Source organism: Palaemon carinicauda, chromosome 30 (genome assembly GCF_036898095.1).
Source record: "Palaemon carinicauda isolate YSFRI2023 chromosome 30, ASM3689809v2, whole genome shotgun sequence".
In the NCBI taxonomy this organism is placed as follows: domain Eukaryota; kingdom Metazoa; phylum Arthropoda; class Malacostraca; order Decapoda; family Palaemonidae; genus Palaemon; species Palaemon carinicauda.
Genome location: NC_090754.1, coordinates 22,985,699 through 23,010,796, shown reverse-complemented (window position 1 = coordinate 23,010,796; position 25,098 = coordinate 22,985,699).

The following is a 25,098-nucleotide window of genomic DNA, read 5'->3' as shown; positions in this document are numbered from 1 at the left end:
TTCTTCATGTAAATGAAATTACTAGGAAAATACATGTTATCATTATTCCTCTGGGCATGGCAACTTACGAATTACAAGCTCGCTATGTGTTGACTGTTTTACAACTGTATACAATAGGGCTTAACAAAAATTAATACGATTGACTGTGACCATTGATGGGAAAGATTATAAATGTTAAGGAAAGATCTCATTGGTTCGATGGAGAGATATCACAAAAACAAGCTTTTGCTGATGATACGCAATTTTACTTCTCCATAAATGACACTCATGGTACAGCTGAGAATTTGAATTACATTCTTACTAGTGTTAGGAAATGGTTGACAATTAAACAACTAAAATTTGATGAAAATGATAAAACTGAGTTTAAGGTGGTAAAAAGAAAAAGAATTTAAGAAGCCATGACGACATTCAAATAAATATAAATGACAACTTGGTCCTGATGTCTAGGAAAGTTCGTGATCCGAGTCAGCCTGGTAAGAATGACTGCTAAGGAGTTTCCTTACCCGCACCGAATCGGGTTGCAGAGGGCAACTGAGTTATCTGACGCCCAACTCCATTTTCTAACGGCTAGATGAACAGTGGTCATGCAAAAAATATCTTTGTCTGGGTGTTCTATGCTGTGCAGAGAATACCCTTGTTTGTGTAGTATTTTACCACCATAGTGCTTTCATTAATAAAACACTATGGTATGACAAGAAGGGAATTATTGGAAGAGATTGAGAGCCTGCAGCACTGCGCTCAAATCCAGGAAAACTTGTGTGGCACTGCCGATAGGTGTTGGAACATAGCTCAGAGGTCATGTATCGCAACAAGTATGCAACCCCACTTCTTTCGATGCATCCTACAAGAGCATCGAATGTGGGGAAGGAGAGAGAATGTCTACTTCCCTGAGGAGGTTGGTAATCTCTACCTCTAAACTCAGGCTTGTCTTTCACTCCAATCCTATCAGGCTTATAAATCTGTAGAATCCCGTTAAATACCAAAAGGATCAGCTACCACTACTGGGGACTAAAGCTACGACTTTCACCAGGGCCAAAGAAGTCAGAAGTTCAGGTGCCCCAGCAGGCATAGCTATCGGTGCACCCATAAGAAGTCTCGCTTGAGGAAGGGATGTGCCACTTACCAGAGTCTTTATCCCTGATTGGCAGAGCAACTTTGTCTCTTTACAGGTTATTAGCCTTTCTAAATGTGCCAGTTTCTCATGGAGGCTGCTGGAATAAATTCTAGCAGTTTTATCCCAAATGAGGTAAAACCCAAAACATTGACTTAGTGTCGGTGAAATATCTCCACTGAGCCTGCTAGAATTTGACCACTCGTCTACGGGACGAGACTGGATGCTTGGCGTTGACCTCTGTTGCAACTATAGTAAACATTCTTGTGAATACTTGAGGGGTTGAGTGTAGGCCAGAATTCGCACCCTGTACTGTCAAATAAATTCTTAAATGATGATTCCAGGTACATCCTTGGAGAATAACATCCAGTTATAACCAGTGATTAAGGTCACAAAATGTCAAATCAAAAAAAGGCAACAAAGAAATGAGACATGTCACCATGTGTAGAGGATTAGGACCATCCAAGGATAGGACCCTAAGGTCTTCTTTTTATCCCCCATTTTTGTGGCATTCTCCCCCGGTAAGACGAGTGAGAGGGATACCCTTCTTAGCGGAAGTGATTCCGATTCCACTTGCCTTTAGCGTCTGTGGTGCCAATGACTTCAACTCCCACGACCGCGATCCCGCATGCTATAGCTCATATCATGACTCAAGGAAATAGGAGAAAGATTGTACAAGCAACCTTTTCAGGTGAAAACTAGTTTTCCCTTCCAATTCATCGGAAATTGGAACAGGGGCCAAGTACTACCCAAAAATTCTGCAGTTTTCGAGCTGTCTGGTCAGCCAACTACCCAGTAGGGCAGCCAGCACCACATGGCAATTGTGTCTGCTCATACACCCCAGTTGGATGATTCAATTGAAATGAACAAGGATCATCTGACTCTCAAGTGAAAGGTCAACTCTCATTTACGTGCTACGGGATCCAAGGGGTTGCTTAACAAGTAAACATTTCAAGTCGATCGATTGCGAGTCATGCAATCAGTTGCAAGCAGCTGTCTCTGTAAAGGGATGATGAAACCTTGTCCTCAAACTGCCTTTGCGAAAATGGGAGTTGGTAGTGTATGTCCCCTTATGAACCCGTAAACACCAAAGTAACCAGTTATCTATAGCAGATAACAGCATTACAGCCAACCTTCCTAGTTGATTGCTATCAAGCAAATGATCGGTCGCCAGCAACTACTTACGAAAGACATCATTGAGAAGTATCTCCAATCCCATTTGTCAGACAGGTAGCTATGTGCATACGTTCACAGATGGACCAATAAACGCTAACAGAAAATTTACCTCTATAGAAGGTATATATTTCACCTGATATTACTATAGAAGTCTCCTGTGACCAGTAACCCAGGGCAGGACGAAAATCTGCATTTAGCCTGAATGATTTGTTGTCCCCTAACTACATCGGAGAACATCAATAAATGTTCGCAACGAGATCTCCTTCACGAACAGCAAGACTAGAATAAGCCCCAATTGTTCCCTCCTAAGGGAACAGACTCGTTTACACGAAGTTTTAGAGTTTCAGTACCTTTGATACTTAGAATTACAATCCAGAGATGTAATAGAGAACCTGACTAGGATGAAGGAGGAGCCCACTTAAGGGCAGATTACCTATGTCTGGTTACAGGAAGGTAGAGGGTTCATGAATAACCAGACTTCTCCCAAGGGATACAATCATCCATTGAGAAAGAGAGCCAATGATGTATTGGAACCAGGTCCCAATTTGATTGATTCCCGGCATCAAATGACTGAAAGCGGGAGTGTCCTTCGCGAACTTAGGACCACCAATAGGGGCTGTAAGATGGTAAGTAACCATTGTCCTTCCTCACAGTCATGAATATGCCAGCATGATAGCGCATGCAAATGGTGAAGCGAATAGTCTTTGTCAAAAGTAGTGGCTCACTCAGCCACATGCTGGTGTGTCAAATCGCAGTTTCCCTGATGCAAGTGGTTGGCAGGCATCACCATCTACGGCAATGACCCCGAAGAGAAATTACAAAGCTCACTGTGCTCCGGGAACACAGTGGAAGAGGCGGCAGGCATCACCATCCGGGTCGTCCAAAGAGCTGGAACGAAGCTCGACGAATCGATAACTCGTTCCGAACCCCTGAGAGGGAGACCACTCAGGTGAGGAGGCCCTCACTCGCGAACGAGAGAGGTGCTCAACCTCAGGCTTTATTTGTTGCGAAATCTCAGCGTACTGAGCGATCACAGTCTGAGGGTGCGCAGCACAATTGGCAATCTTGGAAGACTGTGCTAAGTCAGCTTCTGTGTTCCCGCACTAGGAGGCACAAAGAGAGAATCCTGACCGGTAACTCTGAGGAGCACCAGTCTGCAGCTACTCTCGTTCGTACGCCGAAACTGTAGGAATAAAGGGTGCCAAGCAAATGCAGAGTGCTGCAGCTAAGGGCATGAGAAGCTCTAGTGGTTTACCCACCCCCAAGAGTCTCAGATGGGAAGACCGTGGTCAACCCCTGCTGAGGCAGGTATGCGCTCCCGCTGTGCCCTTAACTCAAGTACCATAAAAAAAAAAAAACATTCCTCAACGGGGAGACCTGAAAGCCCCAAGGAAGGCAGGAGTTGCCGCAAGCGGCAACAGAACAGTCTCCCTCGATGATAGGCGCTGTTGCTTCGCCAAGTGAAGACACAGTATTCGCACCTAAGGGTTGTTTGGGAGTCCGTTGGTCATTGCTCTTAGTCGTTTGTCATTCGGAGGAGGCTGAACGAGCAGACACAATGGGGAGGGATCGAGACACCTAAATAAGAAGTCACTCCCAAGATTCTGTCGGATACCAAACCATTTCCACTGAGAGGATGACCAATCTCTCAAAAGAAAAGATTAAAGTAAACAGCCAGTTAGGTTAAAGAAAGAGAGAGAGAGACACGATATGTCTGACTTCTCCTGAGCCAAAAGCAAAGGTGATGTCATATCACCGGTAAGTGTGAGAGCAGGGTGCTGGACTAACGCCACGCTGAATAGTGATGGGGTTGTTTACCTCGTTAAAAGTCTTATGGCTAGTTCAGCTTTGCCAAAGTAATATTCTCATATAATAAAGAGCGAAAGGTTTGTAAGAAGTGTCAAAACAACTGTAATTTTCAAAATAGGAGATAAATCTTGACAATCTTGAATGTCTATGCATCTGTGGGTGAGGAACTAATGGCAAAGCACAGTCAGTCGCACCGGAGTACTTTCCCTGTGTTCAGCAACAGTCATTGGACTGTGCTGAGGGTGCACCGAATTGGTTCGCTTGCAAGCATTTTTACTACTGATCCCACGTATATCCTGGAGAGAATGGGGCATGAGGGCATCAAGAGCAGAATCTCACATGCCAACTGGTGAGTGATCTAATTTGCAAATAAATAAGAGCGCACCAACATGTAACTGCTTTGAGTTCAGATGAATGAGCGCAAAATAAATAAACAAGAGATCGCTAGCGAAGGTGCTTCCATAGAAGAGCACTCTAGCAGGCAGGAAAGATGATGGGTGATCGATTTTGAGCCAGTTAAATAGTGCATGGCCAATGGTGAGCAGTTAAGGTTACAGCACGCCATCATGAACAGGTGAAATGGCACTCTCTTAAGAGCACGCGAACACCTAGTAGCGCTCTAATGAACACGTAAACAGTTGAGATGATGCTATCGTAGGAGTGTGGGGTTGCCAACAGATGTGCAATCACAAAGAGCTGAGGTGAAAGCACAGTGCAAGTAATCTCGCCATATCTTTCTTCGTCATCAGTAAGGGACTGGGCAACCCCGTCTCTCCCACAGGGAGAGGAACCATAAGAGTTACTTATATGAAACACCTATCAATCGATCTTAATCTTACAGAACTAATCATCCAATGGGGGAAAAGGAAGGGCGACGACCCTGTTTTCTTCCGACCGGCAGTTTGTACAAAATCTGGTGACCCCATTTTTAGACTGAGGGCACTCAAAGGTACGAACAGACAGTCGTACATGCGTAGTTTCCCTCTGTTCAGTAAGCAATATGATCTAGGCTGAATGCATCCGAAAGTTGTGCCCTGGCGCACCTCTTTATCAGCTATACACTGTCCATTTGGGAATGGAATAGGAGAGAGCAATTTGCTTGCGCACCATGTGCCAAGAGGAGAGCTTCAAATGAACACACCTATCATCATCGATAGCTTTATGACTACTGTATTGTAGGTGAGTGCGTAACTGTGATTATACTTTCGGGACATAAGGAATAGCTCCCCTGGGGAGAACGCGCTACAAGAAATTTACAGAGTTCTAAGGGATCACGTAAGTCCTGTCACTGTGTGTGTGCACCACAGGCTCACTAATTATAAGCGTAGTAGTGTAAGAGCAAACTGAACACGGACAAGGTCGGGAAATGCAAGGTTCTCCAATCTAGTACTGTATAAGAAGACTGCACACACGAAGAAGCGCGTTCATCAGTAAATGATGATTTGGAGTCCAAACCCTCTTCGTGCTCAGAAACATATTGCTCACAACTGCGCATATCAAACATAGAAAGATCTTAAGTCCTCGGAGGGCATGGGAGGAAGCGCAGGAATTTCTGCTACTTTGGGTGACCAGCTCCTGTTGAACCCCGTCTATTGGCTCTCCATGAACAAGACCTCTCTAGGAGATCTCAAGCCTCTGCTGGTTCTATGTTGGATTAAGTACACAAGCGGAAGAGTAGCTGCCTGGTCACCTCGTTTCCTCTTCTGCAGTTTGATGGGTATGATGCCCAGCCTTTCCCATTCAGGGTAGTGGCCAGTGTTTGAGGTCTTTGTACTAAGGTATTGCTGATATCTAGATTACCGCTGAGAGAAAGGAAGGTGGGAAAACACCGGAGGAGGAATCTGCTTAGCAGCAGTGCTACTGCACCTTGGATAAACTGGAGGTATACTCTTTCCTGGTGGGATACAGCTGGAGGATCACCTGCAAGACCACATGCACCATATCGGCAAACCATGATGTGTCCTTCGAAAAGGTGATGGCATCAGAAGGGGCACCACGAGAATGTCTCCCATGTCTAGGTGAAGTGCCTAGACAAGAAAGAGCGCGACAGGATGATCCGTCATGCCCCCTCTCCATGCTCCGTTTCCCTAAGGAAGGGAGAGCAGTCAGCCTATCACCCATTCTCACCACCACCATAATAGAGTGGAAGGATGGAGTGGGCAATGCTACTGAAGCAGTATTACCCAAAGAATACAATAACTTTACCACTTGATGATGAGATGAGCGCTGGTGCAGTGACCCATGGAACCTATATCAGCCTATCAGATAAGGTGAAACCTACCTGCACGTAGCACGCTGGCGAGTGAACTACCGAAATAGCGCTCACTTGTGGTATGCGCGATGTCAAAGCATGACACATTGGCAAGCCAGGCTTAACGAACTCGCTATGGTGAGCATGGCACGTACTGTAGTTTGAAGAGCACACAGACCTTCATCAGGCAGAGGAGCTTGCCCATACACCCTGCTCGGTGGTTGAGTGCGTGCCCAATTTCTATTTATTCGGTACGAGTAAATAAGTTTACGGCATAGAACGACAGCATGTCTGTTCTCTACCAAACCAAAATGAAAAGTGGTGTAATGTTATCAGTGAGGTTGTGAGCAGGGTAGTGGGTCTACCTCCCTACACCTCACAAAAAGTCTTATGGCTAGTTTCAGCTATTGCCAAAATATATCTCCACTGCAAAGATCGAAATGGTTTCTGTATAGTGCTGGAACAAATAAAACATTTAACCTCACATGAGGTGAGATCATACCAGGATCATCATCCCAAGTCGATACGTTCAAGGTACATATAGTTAGCACTCTTTATTCAGGGAAGTTAGGTAACAGAGACAGGAGCGAAAAGTGGGAAACTGCGAATAATTGCTGTCCTAGGGTGGGTTAACTCCTACCATACCAACTCTCTGACCATTGCCTACTCGCAGTCGACTTACACACTAGTAAGGGATTTTGACATACGAAAAGTCTATTTTTGGGTGAGATAGCCATGTCATCCTGATGGAGGTTCCTCTAGGTAGCTCTCTACTTGGGATATTTCTGTGAGTGATATACCAGAGAATTTTACCTGAAGAGATATCACAGGGTCACTAGCCCCATGGCGAATATCCCAAAAGATATCGTGAATGTAACAGGAGCGTGTTTAAATACAACCACAGCTATCCTTCCCCAAATAGAGTTAACCTTGTCTAGAAGGATATGAGATAGGATTGATAATGTGGTAGAGCCGTTAGAACTCTGATACCAGTGTATTTATGTAAACACATACACTTGTCGCCATTCCTTTTAGTAGCACCATTTTGATTAAGTGCTTGGGGAGTTTCTGCTTTGTTTTTCACAAAATTTTAGTGGTTTTTTAATATGGATGCTTCTACTTCTGCTTCTCCACTAAAGTTGAGTACTTTGTGGTTTGTTTTGGTTGAGAATTTAATTTTTCCCACTTTTACTTTTCGCGATGCGTACGTCTTTCAATTTGCTTCCGCCGCGTGACCAATACTGGGAGCTCATAATTTCAAATTCATCATTGTTTTCTATGAATTTCTTAGCTAGCCTGTTTTAAGCATTTTGAATATATACCCTAACATTTTTTCATTATTCTAGGTTAGGCACTTGCTTTGTTCCATGATTCCGTACTTCCTAACACAGTATTATTTTTATTTGGTTTCTACAACAGTATACGTACTGTATTAATGAATTAATATTTTCAGTAAGTGTAGACTCCAGTACATGCACACGTGTACTACGTACACATTAAAGATTACGGTACACTTAACATGAGTCATCATCACACTTATACAGTACAAACATGTAATACGTACAACAACAACAACAAAACACTGTTGCTCCTATCTAACAACCCTCACTGACACTGAAGTGTATACGACTGTAATATATGTACAGTACTATCACTACAGTACAGCTTAATTAGCTAGGGTAACAATTGTAAGTGATATGACAAATTTGGAAGTAATTTGTATTTTTCCTAATGATGCAAATCTGTAGCTATCTATAGGGGGGTTATTACCTTCAGCAACATTGAAAGGATGAGCCATTAGATGATTAGCGTGGGTTAACCATCCATTATTATTATTGTTACTTGCTAAGCTACAACCCTAGTTGGAAAAGCAAATGCTATAAGCCCAAGGGCTCTAACAGAGAAATAGCCCAATGAGGAAAGGAAATATAAGGAAAAAATGAAATATTTTAAGAACAGAAACATTAAAACAAATATTTTCTATATAAACTATAAAAATGGTTTGATTTCGGAGTGTCCTCCTAGAAGAGCTGCTTACCATGGCTAAAGAGTCCCTTCTACCCTTACCAAGACGAAAGTAGCCACTGCACTGTAGTTGTTTGGTAATCTCAGTGTTGTCATGTGTATGAGGACAGAGGAGAATGTGGAAAGAATAAGCCAGACTATTGGGTTACGTGCAGGCAAAGGGAAAATGAACCGTAACCAGAGGGAAGGATCCAATGTAGTACTATCTGGCCAGTCAAAGGACCCCATAACTCTCTAGCGGTAGTATCTCAACGGGTGGCTGGTGCCAAGGCCAACCTACTACGTACTTAGCAGGAGGGAGGGTAGTAGCTATCCATCTCACTCACACACCTGTGACTGTAACTCACTTTGCTTGGAAGTAAGATTTCAATGAGGAAATCTGGCTTTTTGGCTTTACCCGGGGATTCCTCTTCATGTGTTAGCACATGAAAGATGGAATCCCTAATACCTCAATAAACCTTTCTGTGCATGGTCTGCAGCCTACAGAAGCTGTGTGTTTGTGATGTAAGCAATGTGACTATCACGGTAAGAGTTCTTTCGAATCATAAGAATTGTCCAAGGTCAACAAGGTATTCCCAACACAGTACCACCTCGCCAGGGTATGGGGACGCAACAGTACTGACACAGTACTAGGTTACACAAGGGAACAATGGTTTACCAGCAGTGGTTGAGTTCAGCTTTGCACAGGAACCTGGATGCTCATTTTTCCCAAGAGAGGGGAGGATGAAGAAAAGAAAGAGCCAGTCATTCTTATTCATTCACTCAGATTAAAACCAGGTAACCAATGCCCTCACCTCATACTACTTGTCCATTAAGGAGCTTGGGGTATCAAAACAGAAGTTGTGCAGCCACCACAGAACTGATAGAAAACATATCGAGTCTCCGGTGGCTTACGTCTTGCAGGTAGCGGGCGGTGAAGGTCGTCTGGCGCTTCTACACACCCGCTTGTAGAACCTGCGCCACAGAGTAATTTTGTTTAAAGGCCAGGGATGTAGCAATGCCCCTGATGTTGTGTGCTCTGGGTCAAAGTGTTGGAGGAGGATCTGGATTAAGTGCAAGGTTAATGACCTTGTGAATCCAAGCAGCGATGGTGTTCTTCGTGATCCTCCTCTTGATCCTTCCCGTGCTGATGAAGAGACCTGGCACACGGGGCCAAGTTACTGTTGTTTTCTTGAGGTAGTACCTCAAACTCCTTACAGGGCATAGTAACAGATGGTCTGGGTCGTCAGTTACAGAACGGAGACTCATTGTCAGGAAGGAATCAAATCTAGGATCCGCTACTCCCGAATTTTGAGTCTTAGGTACAAACTCAGGAACGAAGCTGAAGTTACCTTTCCCGATCTCCTTGAATGGGCGATGTCATACGAAAGACCATGCAGTTCACCGACTCTCTTGGCCAAAGCCAATGCGAGTAGGAACACTATCTTCAACGTGAGGCAGTGATCTGTTGCCATGCGTAATGGTTCATAGGGAGGACCCTTCAGGGACTGAAGCACCCGAACCACGTTCCATGGCGAAGGTCTCACTTCCGACTGGGGACAGGAAAGTTCATAACTTCGTATGAAGAAAGAAAGTTTCAGCAAATAGGGCATGTCCACTCCTTTCAGTTTAAAGGCGAGACTTAAAGCTGAGCGATAGCCTTTTACTGCTGAAACTGAGAACAGCATTTCTTCCAGCAGATACACGAGAGAAACTCCGCTATTGCTGGAATAGTGGCATCGAGGGGAGAGATATCCCCTTCCACGACTCCATTAAGAGAAGACATTCCATTTTGCCTGGTAGACTGAGGCTGATGATCTCTGCAGATGTTCAAACATCCTTTTCGCAACTTGTTGCGAAAATCCTCTCTGAATGAGGAGATGCTGGATAGCCTCCAAGCGTGAAGTCATAGTGAAGCTACGGCTTTCTGGAAGATTTTGGCGTGTGGTTGTCTGAGTAGATTGTGTCGTGGAAGAAGTTTTCTTGGAAGCTCCGTCAGGAGTTGCAGAAGGTCTGGGAACCATTCTGCTTGATGCCATAGCAGAGCTATGAGGGTCATTGAAAGATTGAACAATATTCTGGTCTTGTTGAGTACTCGTCTCATCAGACCAAACGGGGGAAAGGCAAAAATGTCAATGTTGTCCCACCGTTGCTGGAATGCATCTTGCCAGAGAGCTATGGGGTCTCGGAGTGGGAAGCATTAAGTTCAGGGTCGCTGCGAACAGATACGCAGTCGGGGAACACCATAAAGTCAGGACTTTGTTAGCTACTACATGATCCAAAAACCACTCGGAACCCACTATCTGAGTCGCTCTGCTCAGATTGTTTGCGAGCACATTCCTCTTGCCAAGAATGAAACAAGCTGATATAGAGTCACTGAGTTGTCTTCTGCCCATCTCAGTATTTTTACTGCCAGATGGGATAGGGGCTGCGAAAAGGTACTGCTTTGCTTATTGATGTAAGCCACTACTATGGTGTTGTCGCTCATCACCACCACTGAATGACCCACCAGAAACTGTTGGAACTGTTGAAGGGAAGGTCAGGAAGGCAGCCTTCATCTCTAAGAGGCTATGTGAACTCTGACCATAGGTCTTAGGTCATGTGGTGCAGCATGTGGGGCCCCCACCCTTCTTTTGATGCATCTAAGAAGAGCATCAAATCTGGGAAGAGAACGAAAAGGTCGACACCCTTTAACAGATTCTCGTCTGGCACCCACCACATGAGGTCTGTCAGTTCCTCTGGTCTCATTCGGATCAGAATGTCCAGGGAATCGAAAGCCTGATTCCAAGAGGACTTTAGCTGCCATTGGAGGGATCTTATCCTGAGACAGGCGTTGGGAACTAGACGGGCCAGAGATAATAGGTGCCCGAGAAGAGTTCTTTTCGTCTAAGAAATGGTCTTGCAACCTTTTTCATATTACACTACCCTGTGGTTTGATGGGAAGGCTTTGTAAAGGTTGGTGTCTATAATCATGCCTAGGCATACCAGTCGTTCAGAGGGAAGCAGTGATGACTTCTTGAGGTTTACCATGATCCACAGATCTTGGCAAAGCTCCAGAAGCTGATCTCAGTGCTGAAAAAGGGTTGCCATCGAGTCTATTAGAATCAGCCAGTCGTCCAGGTAACGTAGGAGATGGATGCCGACTCTGTGAGTCCAAGATGACACTAGGGAAAAAACTCTCATGAAGACCTGAGGTGCAGTGGAAAGACCGAAAACACAGCACCTTGAACTGGTATTTCTTGTTGTCTAAGGTTATCCTTAGATACTTCCTTGAAGATGGATGGATTGCGATCTACATGTATGCATCCTTTAGATCCAGTGTGCACATGAAGTTCTATGGTCTTACCACTTCTCTGACCGTGTCTGAAGTCTCCATGCTGAACAAAGTTTGTTTGACAAATTTGGTCAGAGCTGAGAGTTCGATGAGTGGCCTCCAGACGCCTTTTTCCCAAGAAAGAGTCGACTGAAGAAACCTAGAGTCGTCGAGGACCTCTTGGAGAGTGTCCTCCTCCAACATGGTCTGGACTTTGGCCCAAACGGACAGTTACTTTGCGGATCCTTTCGCATAGGAGCTTGATGGAACTGGATTCTTGATCAATGGTGGGCGGAAGTGAATGAACGGACGCGATTCCCTGAATGAATCACGTAGACCATCCAGGGATCGGCCCCATGCTGCATCCACCTTTTCCAGCAGCAGTGAAGGCATCCCCTTACTAATGGATAAGTGGGGGGATCGCCTGTCCTGGCGCTTGCAGCCTTGGCCGTCACCTCTGGGGTGTTTCCCTCCATAGAGGGACTTGAGGCCTTTCCTCTCCTTGGCAGGAAAGGTCTTCTTAGATGCCTTGTTGTCTGATGCTGCAGTCTTGTTCATTGTCGGTTTCGATCGTTTATTATGCGGGAGAGAAGGTGGTCTATAGGACCTGGATGTTAAGGCCCTATGGAGGAGGGAATCTTGGAGAGACTTCCTCCATCTCTCCGCAGCTTACTCGAACAGAGAGGAACCCTCAAGAGAGGAGTTCCAGAGTTTCACTATCTCACAGTGAGGTACTTGGCGATGGAACCTCTCAACTATCGAGTCTCTAAGCTTCAGGATGGGGGATGCCCATAGGTTGACTACCTGATGGGTAAGGAACTTGATAGTTCGAGTACCAAATAGGAGAAACGTTTCCATCACCTTCCTGGAGCTTTCCTTGATAAAATCCTCGGTCCACACCAGGTTACCCACTGACCCCCAACCAGAGATCAAGCCACGAAGTAGCCTGCATGGTGTACTTCCCCACTTTCTCCTAGTTGAGGATCTGCGGGTCTAAGAAGGAAACGAAGTTCGGAGTCTCTCTCAAGAGAGATCCCCTTGCTAGTTCTTCTAAGGAATGATGTAGAGGCTCATCAAGGAACTTGTAGTATATAATCTGTTGGACACCGGGAGGTGGGATGAGTTTTAAGGGTGAGCCTGACTGACGTGAGCTCGAGGAATCAGAAAGCTGGGTAAAAACCTTCCGCCAGGAGCTCTTCAGTCCCTAGGACCAGGGCAGGACTTAAAAGGCTTCTGAGTTGTACTTGCCCTCTTAAGGAGCCATTGCTGGGTCTGCTATCCCTTTGACGGACCATATGCAGGCTAAGAACTGCGAGGAGGCGTGCTCTGACTCCTTATACTCCGCTTCTACAGAAAGACTGGCAGCTGGATTGATATCTTCCACCCACGAGACATCATCTCAAGGTGGGTCGTGATCATCATCATGATGGCCGAAGTCGATTGCCTGACCCCCTCTGTGGGTCTCGTCATCCTCAAAGAGGATTTAGGCAGAGTTTTCAAGTCTTTGGACTCCTTCCTCAGCACTTTTCTATCGCATTTGGAAGTTCATATAGTGCGTATTTAACATGACAAATTCGTAGATATGTATTTTTCCTAAATATACAAACCTTCGCTATTTATTAGGGGTATTACTTTTGGCGTAGCTGAAATGACAAGCCATTAGAGTTTATCGAGGGTTAACTACCCACACCGCTAGTTACCGGGGGGGGGGGGGGTAGGGGAGGGGAGCTTCCTACCGCACCCCCTCACACACCTGTGATTAAGCTCACTTTGCTTGGAGGTAGAACTTCAAAGGGGATAGGGCTGGCGGGCAAGTTTGTATAAATAGTTAAGGTATGTATAGTTAGGAAAAATACAAATTATCTATCCTGCACCTCGCTAAAACCTTGCTACGCAAGGTCCGCAGCCTTCGCAAGCTGTGTGTTGAGGTATATAGAAGTGTAACAATCCAGGTAAAGTTATTCCGAGTCATTAGAAGAAAAAACTGTGTAACCAAGACTTTCCCAATACCACCTCGCCAGGGTATGGGCACGCAACAGTATTAGTCTTAATACTATGTACACAAGGGAGCATGGTTTACCTGCAGTAGTTTACGGTCAGCTGTGCAGAGAACCCAGGATGTTGCTTTCCCCAAGAGAGGGGAGGATGAGGAAAAGAATAAGAGCCAGTCAAACATTTCATTCACGCAGACTAAAACCGGGTAACAATGCTCTCAACCTTCTGCTACATGTCCAATAAGGAGCTTGAGGTCTTAAACCAGCTGTTTAGCAGCCACCACAGGACCGATAGAGAACGAATCGAGTCTCCTGTGGGTCACGTCTTGAAGGTAGTGGGATGTGAATGTGGTCTGACGATTCCACCCCCCAGGTTGAAGAACCTGCGTCACTGAGAAGTTTCTCTTGAAAGCCAGGGACGTAGCTACGTCCCTGACATCATGAGCTCTGGGGTGACGTGAAGGAGGAGGGTCTGGATTCAATGCATGGTCTATGACCTTGCGAATCCATGCTGAGATGGTGTTTTTGGTGACCCTCCTCTTGGTCCTTCCTGTGCTGACAAATAGTGCAGGCACACGAAGACAGGCTACGGCTGTTCTCTTAGGGTACAGCCTCAAACTCCTCACTGGGCAGAGTAAGAGAGGGGTCTGGGTCATCTGTTACAAAACGAAGACTAGAAATCCGGAAAGAGTCGAATCGTGGATCGGCTACTCACGGGTTCCGAGTCTTAGCAATAAACTCAGGGACGAAGCTGAATGTTACCTATCCCCATCCCCTTGAATGGGCGATGTTGTATGAGAGACCATGAAGTTCACCGACTCGTTTGGCCGAAGCCAAAGCTAGCTGGTGGCGATCTGTTGACTGGCGTAATGGTTCATAGGGAGGTCTCTTAAGAGACCTGAGAACTCGAACTACGTTTCATGGGGGAGGCCTCACTTCAAACTGAGGACAGGTAAGTTCATAACTCCGTATGAGTAAGGAAAGCTCTAGCGAGGAAGAAATGTCCATTCCTTTCAGTCTAAAGGCGAGGCTTAAGGCTGAGCGATAGCCTTTTACTGCCAAGACTGACAGGCGCATTTCTTCATGCAAATACACGAGGAACCCCGCTATTGCTGGAATTGTGGCATCGAGAGGAGAGATACCCCTTCCACGACACCAACCACAGAAGACTTTCCACTTTGCCTGGTAGACTGCTGCTGATGACTTTCACAGGTGTCCAGACATCCTAATCGCAGCTTGTTGCAGAAATCCTCTCTGAGAGAGGAGATGCTGGATAGTCTCCAGGTGTGAAGTCGTAGCAAAGCTACGGCTTTGTGGAATATGTTGGCATGTGGTTGTTTGAATAGATTGTGTCGTGGAGGGAGTTCTCTTAGGGGCTCCGTTAGGAGTTGCAGAAGGTCCGGAAACCATTCTGCGTGATGCCATAGCGGAGCTATGAGGGTCATTGAAAGATTGACCGATGTTCTGGCCTTGTTGAGTACCCTCCTCATCAGACAGAACGGCATAAGTCGATGTTGTCCCACTGTTATTGGAATGCATCTTGCCAGAGAGCCATGGGGTCTGGGACTGGGAAACAATACAACGGGAGCTTGAAGTTTAGGGCCGTTGCGAAGAGGTCCACTGTCGGAGAACCCCACAAAGTCAGGACTTTGTTGGCTACTAGATGATCCAAAGACCACTCGGTACTCACTATCTGAGATACTCTGCTCAGGTTGTCGGCGAGCACATTCCTTTTGCCCGGAATGAAGAGTGCCGATAGTGGTATCGAGTGGATCTCGGCCCATCTCAGTATCTACTGCTAGATGGGATAGGTGCTGCGAAAAAGTACCTCCTTGCTTGTTGATGTAAGCCACTACTGTGGTGTTGTCGCTCATCACAACCACTGAGTAGCCTGCCAGGAACTCTTGGAACTGTTGAAGGGCCAGAAAGACGGCCTTCATCTCTAGGAGATTTATGTGGAGGTACTTTTCTGACTCTGACCAGAGGCCTGAGGTCGTGTGGCGCACCATGTGGGGCCCCCACCCTTTTTTTTGAAGCATGTGAGAACAGCATCAAATCCGGGGGAGGACGAAAAGGTCCACTCCCTTTCGTAGATTCTCGTCTGTCACCCACCACTGGAGGTCTGTCAGTTCCGCTGATCCCATGGTGATCCGGATGTCCAGGGAATCGTGAGCTTGATTCCACCGGGATTTGAGTTGCCTCTGGAGGGATCTCACCCTGAGGCGACCATTGTGAACTAGACGGGCCGGCGATGAAAGGTGACCGAGGAGACGTAACCACGTTTGTGCTGGAAGTTCTTTTCGTCTGAGAAAAGGTCTTGCGACCTTTCTCAACCTTGTTATCCTGTCGTCTGATGGGAAGGCTTTGTGGAGATTGGTGTCTATGATCATGCCTAAGTATACCACTCTTTGAGTGGGAAGCAGGGAAGACTTCTCAAGATTTACCATGATCCCCAGATCTTGGCAAAGTCTCAGAAGTTTCTCTCAGTGTTGAAGAAGGGTTGCCTCCGAGTCCGCTAGGATCAACCAGTCGTCCAGATAACGAAGGAGACGGATGCCGATCCTGTGAGCCCACGATGATATCAGGATGAACACTCTAGTGAACACCTGAGGGGCTGTGGAAAGACCGAAACACAGCACCTTGAACTGGTACTCCTTGTTGTCTAGGCTGAATCTTAAGTACTTCCTTGAAGACGGATGGACTGGGATCTGGAAGTACGCGTCCTTTAGGTCCAGTGTACGCATGAAGTCCTGAGGTCTTACCACAAGTCTGATCGTGTCTGCCATCTCCATGCTGAACGGAGCTTGTTTGTCAAACTTGTTCAGGGCTGAGAGGTCGATGATTGGTCTCCAGCCTCCAGACACCTTTCTTACAAGAAAGAGTTGACTGAAGAAGGCTGGGGACCCGTCGAGGACCTCTTGGAGGTCCTGCCCCCTTGCCGATCCCATGGCAGGAAAGAGCTTATTAGACAGGAAAGGGCTTATTAGACACCACTGTCTTCGCTGCTGTTTTCATCGTTGTGGTCTTGGTTGGATGGGACTGCTGAGGTGCTGGAGGTTTATAGGGCTTGGATGTTAAAGACCTACTGTATGGAGAAGGGACACCTGATGAGACTTCCTCCACCTCTCAGCAGCAAGTTCCACGTCCTTAGGCTCAAACAGGTGGGCTCCCTCTAGAGAAGAATGTCTGAGCCTAGTCATCTTAACATTGGGGACCTGTTGGTGGAATCTCTCAGACACTGCATCTCGACGTTTCAATATAGTGTTTGCCCACTAGGTGGAAACTTGGTGGGCAAGAAACTCGATCGTGCGAGTGCCTGAGAGAAGGAAGGTCTCCACTGCCTTCTAAGGATGTTCGTACCACGATTCCCAAGGTCCCTAACCAGATATCCAGCTACGAAGTAGCCTGCATCGCATACTTTGTGACCTTTTTCTGGTTAAGGACTTCAGCCGCCGAGAAAGAGACCTGCCGGCTGGAGAGTCTCTCAAGAGAGATCCCCTTGGTTAGCTCTTCCAGTGAGTGGTGAAGAGGAAGAGCTGGACTGGGCTCCTACAGGATCTCAAAGTACCTCCTCTGTTGTACACGAGGAGGTGGGAGGAGTTTGTTAGTAGAGCCGGAACGGTTGGAGGAGGCAAACTTGGAGAGCTGTTGGGCGATCTTAGCCCTGGCACCCTTCAACCCCTGAGACCAGGGCAGGGCTGCACTGATCTTTGAGGGTTTCTGGGTGCCGAAGACAAGGTCTAAGACTTTGTCCTTGCCCTCCCAAGGGGGTATCTCTGGGTCGGAAAACCCATTGAGAATCCTAATAAGAGTCAGGACCTGCCAGAATGCATGTTCTGACTCTTGTTGCTCTCCTTCTGATGTCGGACTTGCAGCGAAGTCTCCATCTTTCATCCACAAGAGCTCTTCTCGGGGTGGGTCGCGGACATCCTTCGAGTGGCTGGCTGTCTCCGTCTTTGTAGTCCTGGCAGAGGACTTTGGCAGGGTTTTGGAGAGGTAAGACTCCAACATTGAAGGCCTAGATGATGTGTCCCTCCTGATCTCTGACTGTGGGGAACCCTCAGCGTGAAGGGAGGTTTCCTCCGATGGTGGAATGGAGGAGGGCCTTTCCTCACGCGACTCCCTTGGTAAAGGGGAGTTGGGAGAGTATCCCTGGGGAGATACCGGAGGGACTAGCCTTGATGGCCTGATCGGAGTCAGTTTTACCCTTGAGGAAGTGCTCTTTTCCTCTTCAATGGGGGTAGAGGAAGCCATGGTTCCGTGTCGCGAGTCTAGAGCTATAGGCTGCTCCGACGAGTGGCCAGACAGGACAGAATTGAATGCCTATGTTATGGCTCTGACTAGGGCACTGAACCAAGGCTGCTGACTGACTGAAGCACTGTCAGACAGATCCTCTGAAGGGAAAGGGACCGAAGGTTCCCTATGAGGAGTTACTGTAAAAGGTGGGTCCGTCTTAGAAGAAGGCAATTTCGGGATCCTGAACCCCTCTGTTGGTGCCTGTTTCCCTTTTCCCGAAGGGTGCGCTGAATTGCGTTTGCGGGGAGGGGAATGAGGCGATGGTGACCTGGCCAGCTGTAGCTCCTGTGCATGTGCCTTTTGGCGCGCGCGGGCGAAAGTTGGCACGCAGGAGATAGCTGGCGCGCAGGCGAGGGCTGGCGCATGGGCGAGTGTTGGCTTGCGCATGCAAACGAGTGGTGGCGCACGGGCAAGAGCTGGCGCGCTGGAGAGTGTTGGCGCACGGGCGAGAGCTGGCGTGCTGGCGCGCATGTGAGGGCATGTGTTGGCGCGCATGTGAGGGCATGTGTTGGCGCGCATGTGAGGGCATGTGTTGGCGCGCGCGTACGGGCGAGTGTCGGACGTGCATGTCTTGGTGCATGCGCGAGGAAGAGACCTGGCATCCAGGAGAGCGCTGGCGCGCAGGTGAGCTCAGGTGAGCGCTGGATTGCGTGTGTTATTTGCAAGCGCATATGCGCGTGATGGCACGTGCGCACGGGAGAGTGATGGCGTGTAGGAGAGTGATGGCGTGTAGGAGAGCGCTGGCGCGCAGGAGAATATTGGCGTGCAGGAGCTCGCTGACGTGCAGGCGAGCGCTGGCGCGCGGGAGCACGCTGGTGCACAGGAGAGATTTGGTGAGCAGGAGAGTCCTGGCGCGTAGGCGAGTGTTGGCGCGCGGGAGAATGCTGGCGTGCAGGAGAGCAATGGCGCGTAGGAGATCGTGGTCGTGTAGGCACAGAGCCCGTGGGGTAGGGCGCGCAGAAGATTGCTGATGCGCAGGTGATCGTGGGCGCGCAGGAGAGCAGTGGGGGCGTAGGCCCATGTTATAGCTGCCGTCTATGAGGGCGAGCAGGTGAAGGGGCGCGCCGAAGCGTTATAGAGCGCTGACGGTCAGGCTGGTGAGAGCTGATGTCCTGTAGGAGGTTGGCGAGCTGCAGGGCGATGGCCGGCAGCTGCGCACTTCGGTAGGGCCTCAAGAGGGTTTACCGGGAACAGGAACAGTGAAGGAAGGTCTGCAGGTCTGATGGTTGGCTGGTCAGGAACTGGGATGTGCCCTTTATAAGGGCGAGCATCCACCGATGGAGATTGCAAAAGATCCGAAGAGAGGTCCAGGACCGAAGTCACAGGACTAGTAGCAGGTCCAGTGACGGTCGAAGGTCGAGGGCCAGATGACTGCAGCTGAGGCTCCTCTGCAGGTAAAGGCTGCGACGACGAAGCTGAAGAGCTGAAGATGCGCCTCTTCGCCAATGGTGAAGGGAGACCTCTAAGGCGAAGTGTATGGCGAGCTTTCCGACGAAGGCACCCTCTTGGGGCCGTTGGATCAGCAAGCTGACCGTACGCCGCAGCAGTCCTCCGAAGAGGAGTCTCGATGAAGAAACACTCGCAGGAGAGACAGAGGTTGGACTTAGTTTTCCCTTTGAAGGATGTTCAGGAATGGGGGAAACTAAGTCGGCAGCAACCGCTGGAGAGTCTAGAGGAGCAGAGGAGTCGGACGAGATCAAGGGTAACACCTCTGACACCCCAACGTCGACGAGGGCCAGAGGATCTACCTCTGACGGCGATGATAACTGCTGAACAGTAGCACCCTTGCAGATGATCTGCAGCAATGCGTCTTTGGAGGGCGGACCCGAGAGCCCCAAGGACGACCAAACCTGCAATAAAGGGGTTAGTGATAAGGCCTCACCCGGGGGGAGAGGTGGGGCCGCTTTGCTAGGGGAAGCAACACCATCTCTCGAGGAGGAGGGTCGGGAGACGGAAGAAGAGGCCTTGGGTTTTCCTCCCTTCGAAGGAGAAATATCCCGCTTAGACGACTTCTTCTGCCGTCGCCCAAACCTCTCCCACTGGGAGGAAGACCACTCCCTACACTCATTACATTTATTATCACTATCACACTATTGACCTCTGCAGACGGGACAAAGGCTGTGAGGATCTGTCTCCACTGCCAACATAAATGTTCCACAAGGCCGGCTGGTGAGTCCAGGGCAGGTGCGCATGGTAGCAGAAGTCAAATTCACAAACACACACTAAAAAAAAAAAAAAAAAAAAAAAAAAATAAATAAAAAAATTTATGGCTGTCCAGGTAAGGCAAAGGATGAGGAGCGGCAACATCTGTTCACCATCCAAGCCAAAGGAAAAGTGAGCTCCATCACAGGTGTGTGAGAGGGGGCGGTAGCAAGCTACCCTCCCCTACCCCCCCCTAGCGGTGTGAGTAATCAACCCTCGCTAAGCTTTAATGGCTTGTTATTTCAGCTACGTCAAAAGTAATACCCATAATAAATAGCGAGGTTTGTATTCCAGTTACGGAACATATCAGGAATGGCAATCTTGTTCGTCAGTCTTGCATTGTCTCTCTTTGCCTATGTATCTCCTGTTGCGGTCCTTTTTAAGCAGAATCATGTTTTCATGTAAAAACGTGATGTATTTCTATACAGTAGTACTGTACATACTGCCCTCCTGGAAATTGTTTATATTTATAGGGTAATATACTGTAGATATTGTATGTGATTTCCAACAGTACTGGGCAAGAGACGAAGCTAACGGATCAGGAATTGCGTCATGCTTCATGACTGCGTAAAACTTCATACAAAAATGGTTAGTGGTCATTGTATAAGATTTGTACACTTGGGTAATCTTAAATTGTATACGTATTGTACAGTACAGAATTATCTGTAAAGTATAGTATTGTTTATTGTAAACATAGGCTACGTGAGCGGTGAGTGAAGTCATCTGAAAGAAAACAACGAACACTTAAAGTACAGTTAAGTTTTACTCTAGTGATAGTACTATACACATACTGTATTACAGTAATATACAATACATTAGCAGTGAATGTTATACAGTACTGTACAGTACAGTATAACTAGATAGGAACAACAGTGATTTATTGTTATACTGTAGGCTTAATTGTATGACAACTACTGGGTAAAATTACAGTTCCGGTCATGATAACAATTACTGAACTGTGGTGTTACGTTCTTAACCGTGGCCTTACCGTGTCCAGTACGTAGTGTACATATATGTACGTGTAGGCTACTGTATACTTACTGATATGTAAGATTTTAATTACAAACTACTTATACTGTGATAGAAACCAAGTAAAAATATTACTGTATTAGACAGCACTTATATTATTCGAGTGTAGGCAATGGGCAGCGAGTTGTTAGGTTAGGAGTTATCCAACCCTAGGCACTAAGTATACATGAAATCGCACTTTTCCTGCCGGTCTCTGTTACCTAACCCTCAAAAAGAGTGAGGGCTGACCAATTGCACTCAGTACTGGGTACGGTCCAGGTACATAAAGCAGTCAATGGGAACAGAGATACGTTGATAGATCATCTAGAAGACAGGACATCTTCTTCAGGGGAAGGAGCAGTGCTCGATTGAGGGCTCTGCAATGATAATACAGTAGACCAAAAACAGGAGCAGACGCAGCGAATATCGACATTTATTTCCGTTAGGGGACAACTCTCAGCAGGTATCATTTCCCTCTCTCTAAAAGGAGAGAGAGAGAGAGCAAAATCGTCCAGGAGGGGGAAGGACGGCACCTTTCATCACGACCAGCACGGCATGTACGCAGCTCCGTATGATAGTAGAGAGTGCTGACGCTTCTTCAGCTGTGGAACAACTCTCGACACTTAGCCTACATCTCCTAGTATGAGACCAAGCAAAAGTAAATGGTGTATGAACACGCATAACAAGTACACAGACACGTCTTCGAGTTGTGTGTGCAAGCATTCCTTCCTTCAATGGGAACAACTTTTAGCAATCACTCAAGGAGGGAGGTTCCTGGCACTGCGCTGTCTCTACCACGGGGAGAGAAATGAAAGGAATCACACGTACGTGAACCCCTATCAGTCAGACTCCCTGGACATCCTCAATGACTTCTTCAACTTGTTCTCCTCTAAAAGTAACAGGGAAAAACTCACTCAGTGAGGCTGAAGAGGAAGAATTTGAAGTTCCCCTTCTACCAGGTCGATAAAGACATTCACGGAAAAACACACCAAAAGAACACTATAAAGAGACAGAGCCAGGCATTATGTCATTAGCTCCTTTCATGGATTGGGAAGATATAGAGGGTAAGAAGGGCAGTGCCCTTCTGTTTCACACTTGTCAAAAGACTGCAAACTTTCTAAGCAAGAGAGTTAACAGCAATCAATAATGCTGTCTTACAGGAAAAAGAATATTGGTAAAATTATTAGTAAGGACAGTACAACATTATCTAATATAGAAAATAGTTTTTCTTGTAGTAAATAATGTGCTTTTACTGAATTTGACATTTATTTCCAACGCAAATTAACCCATCTCCCATTACACCCCCTTCTCCCCCAACTTCCTTTGATTTGAACCAGTGGTTACAGTCTGGGAAAATCAGGATAAGCCATGATTATTTATGACTGAAATAAAGGTAAAATTTATTGAAAACACACTATTAAATACTATTTAGGAAAAACAGTATTGAGCTGCACTCGCCAGCCCCTTGGATCATTATTTTGGGGATATTTTTTTTTTAATTCTAATGGTTTTTGATCCAATGTGGCTCACTTTGCTCACAAAAAAAGAAGAAAATCACTGCTCCTATGTATTGGCAAGCAAGTACATATTGAGCTGCACTTGCCAGCCACGTGGATCATTATTTCGTGGATATTTTCTTAATCTTTTAATGGTTTTTGCTTCCTAGGTCACAACCCCCAAAATTCATTAACAAAAAATTACTTACTTTGTGAATGGGAAGTCGACAAATCGTAAGCAATTACACTTTGGTAATGGACGCTCTATAACTGAATGATCTAACAGTAGGACACGCACAGGCTAAAAGGACCCCACTTAAGGTGGACAGTGGGTAAGTCAACATACAGGAGAGAACGGGAAGAGCAGTATTAAGAAATACAGAGTCTGTCAAGTAAACTCATCCAAAGCAGGTAGTTGTTGTATGAAAACTGAATGTAATACGGTATGGCAATCGCATAAAAAAAAAATTAGAAATACCTAAAACAGGACGGGTTAACCTGTTCGAACTAATGAAGATGGGAAAACTATATACTGTATAGGGGGTAAAATCATTGAAGAAATAAACAGTGAATTAGTAGGTTGAAGCATACGACAAAACAGATATTTGTATAGGAATACTATGAAATGTTGTAATAACGAGGAAGACGGTGTGAAACGACTGAAACAGAATGGGGTAAGAAGTTTAAACTAGTAAAAATGTGAAATATATGACTACAGGTATTGCATCAACGAATACATACACACGGAATTAGTAGGATTAGGATTAAGTCGAGTAGAATACTTGAATGTCTCATACAAAAAGGGTATCTAGCCTAGTCTCGTAGAATACTTGAATGCCACAGGTGAAAAGGCATTTCGCCTCATCGTGGTAGAAGTAAGAAGGGGGAAGGCCTTTACGAAAATGAGTACAGTATTCCTATAGGTCGATAGAAAATGGAGGAGAGGTTGATGTGTAAAAGGGGCTTAACTGGTTAATATGCAATAAAAGAATGTAAAAATGTACAGTATGTATAAGAGTAGGTTAAATGCGCAGAAAGCTTAAAATGGTTAGTAAGCACCAAGTTATGTAAAAAGGAACAAACAGGAGCAAATACAACTGTTTCGCAGAATGTCAACAAAAAAAAGAAAAATATCCCAGTAGTAGGCTATAGATTGTAGATAATTTGTGTAAATTTCCATGGATTTATTATGCATCCCAGAAAATAATGTATAGCGATGAAAAAGTTTGTTTCACCCTTACTTATTGTTTCCCGAGTATATTGTCCCCAACCTAAACCACGGATTTCCAACTGGGTGGCCAGCATTGTTGTCGAATATAATAGAGTACAGTATACAGTATTGCACTAACTATTCATACTGATGAAAACATATGTCTTTTGCAAAGAAAACAGGAATGTTTCTATAGGAAAAATATTTTTTTTTTACTAGAAAATGTTGTCCCGTCCTTAACTATAGTAATACCAAATGTAGCTCTAGGCAGGTTTGCATAAAAAATTATCGCTCAGCTAACACTTGGTAACCAACTAGAAAATGTTATTTTTATTAGTAAAATAAATTTTTTAATATACTTACCCGATAATCATGTAGCTGTCAACTCCGTTGCCCGACAGAATTCTATGGAGGGATACGCCAGCTATCACAATACTAGAAGGGGGTGTACTTACCAGCGCCACCTGTGGCCAGGTACTCAAGTACTTCTTGTTGACACCTCCTCAATTATTCCTCGGTCCACTGGTTCTCTCTGGGGAGGAAGGGAGGGTCGATTAAATCATGATTATCGGGTAAGTATATTCAAAAATTTATTTTACTAATAAAAATAACATTTTTCAATATTAAACTTACCCGATAATCATGTAGCTGATTCACACCCAGGGGGGTGGGTGAAAACCAGTGTATAAGATTAAAGGATAGCTAAGTATCCCATATTTCATATAACAGTTATCTCAAATAACAATGAAATAATAAGTACCTGGTAAGGAAGTCGAATTGAACCGTTACTCTGCCTCTTTTTTAAGTTCGTCTTCCTTACTGAGCGCAGCGTTCCTCTTGGAGGCTGAATCAACCCAAAGGTGCCAAAGTATATGGGGTTGCAACCCCTACTAAAGGACCTCTACAAAACCTCTAACCCAGGCGCTTCTCAAGAATGAATAGACCACCCGCCAAATCAAAAGGATGCGGAAGGCTTCTTAGCCTACCGTAACAACCATAAAAACAACAATAAAAGCATTCAAGAGAAAGGTTAAAAAAGGTTATGGGATTAAGGGAATGTAGTGGCTGAGCCCTCACCTACTACTGCACTCGCTGCTACGAATGGTCCCAGGGTGTAGCAGTTCTCGTAAAGAGACTGGACATCTTTCAGATAAAATGATGCAAACACTGACTTGCTCCTCCAATAGGTTGCATCCATTATGCTCTGCAGAGAACGGTTTTTATTAAA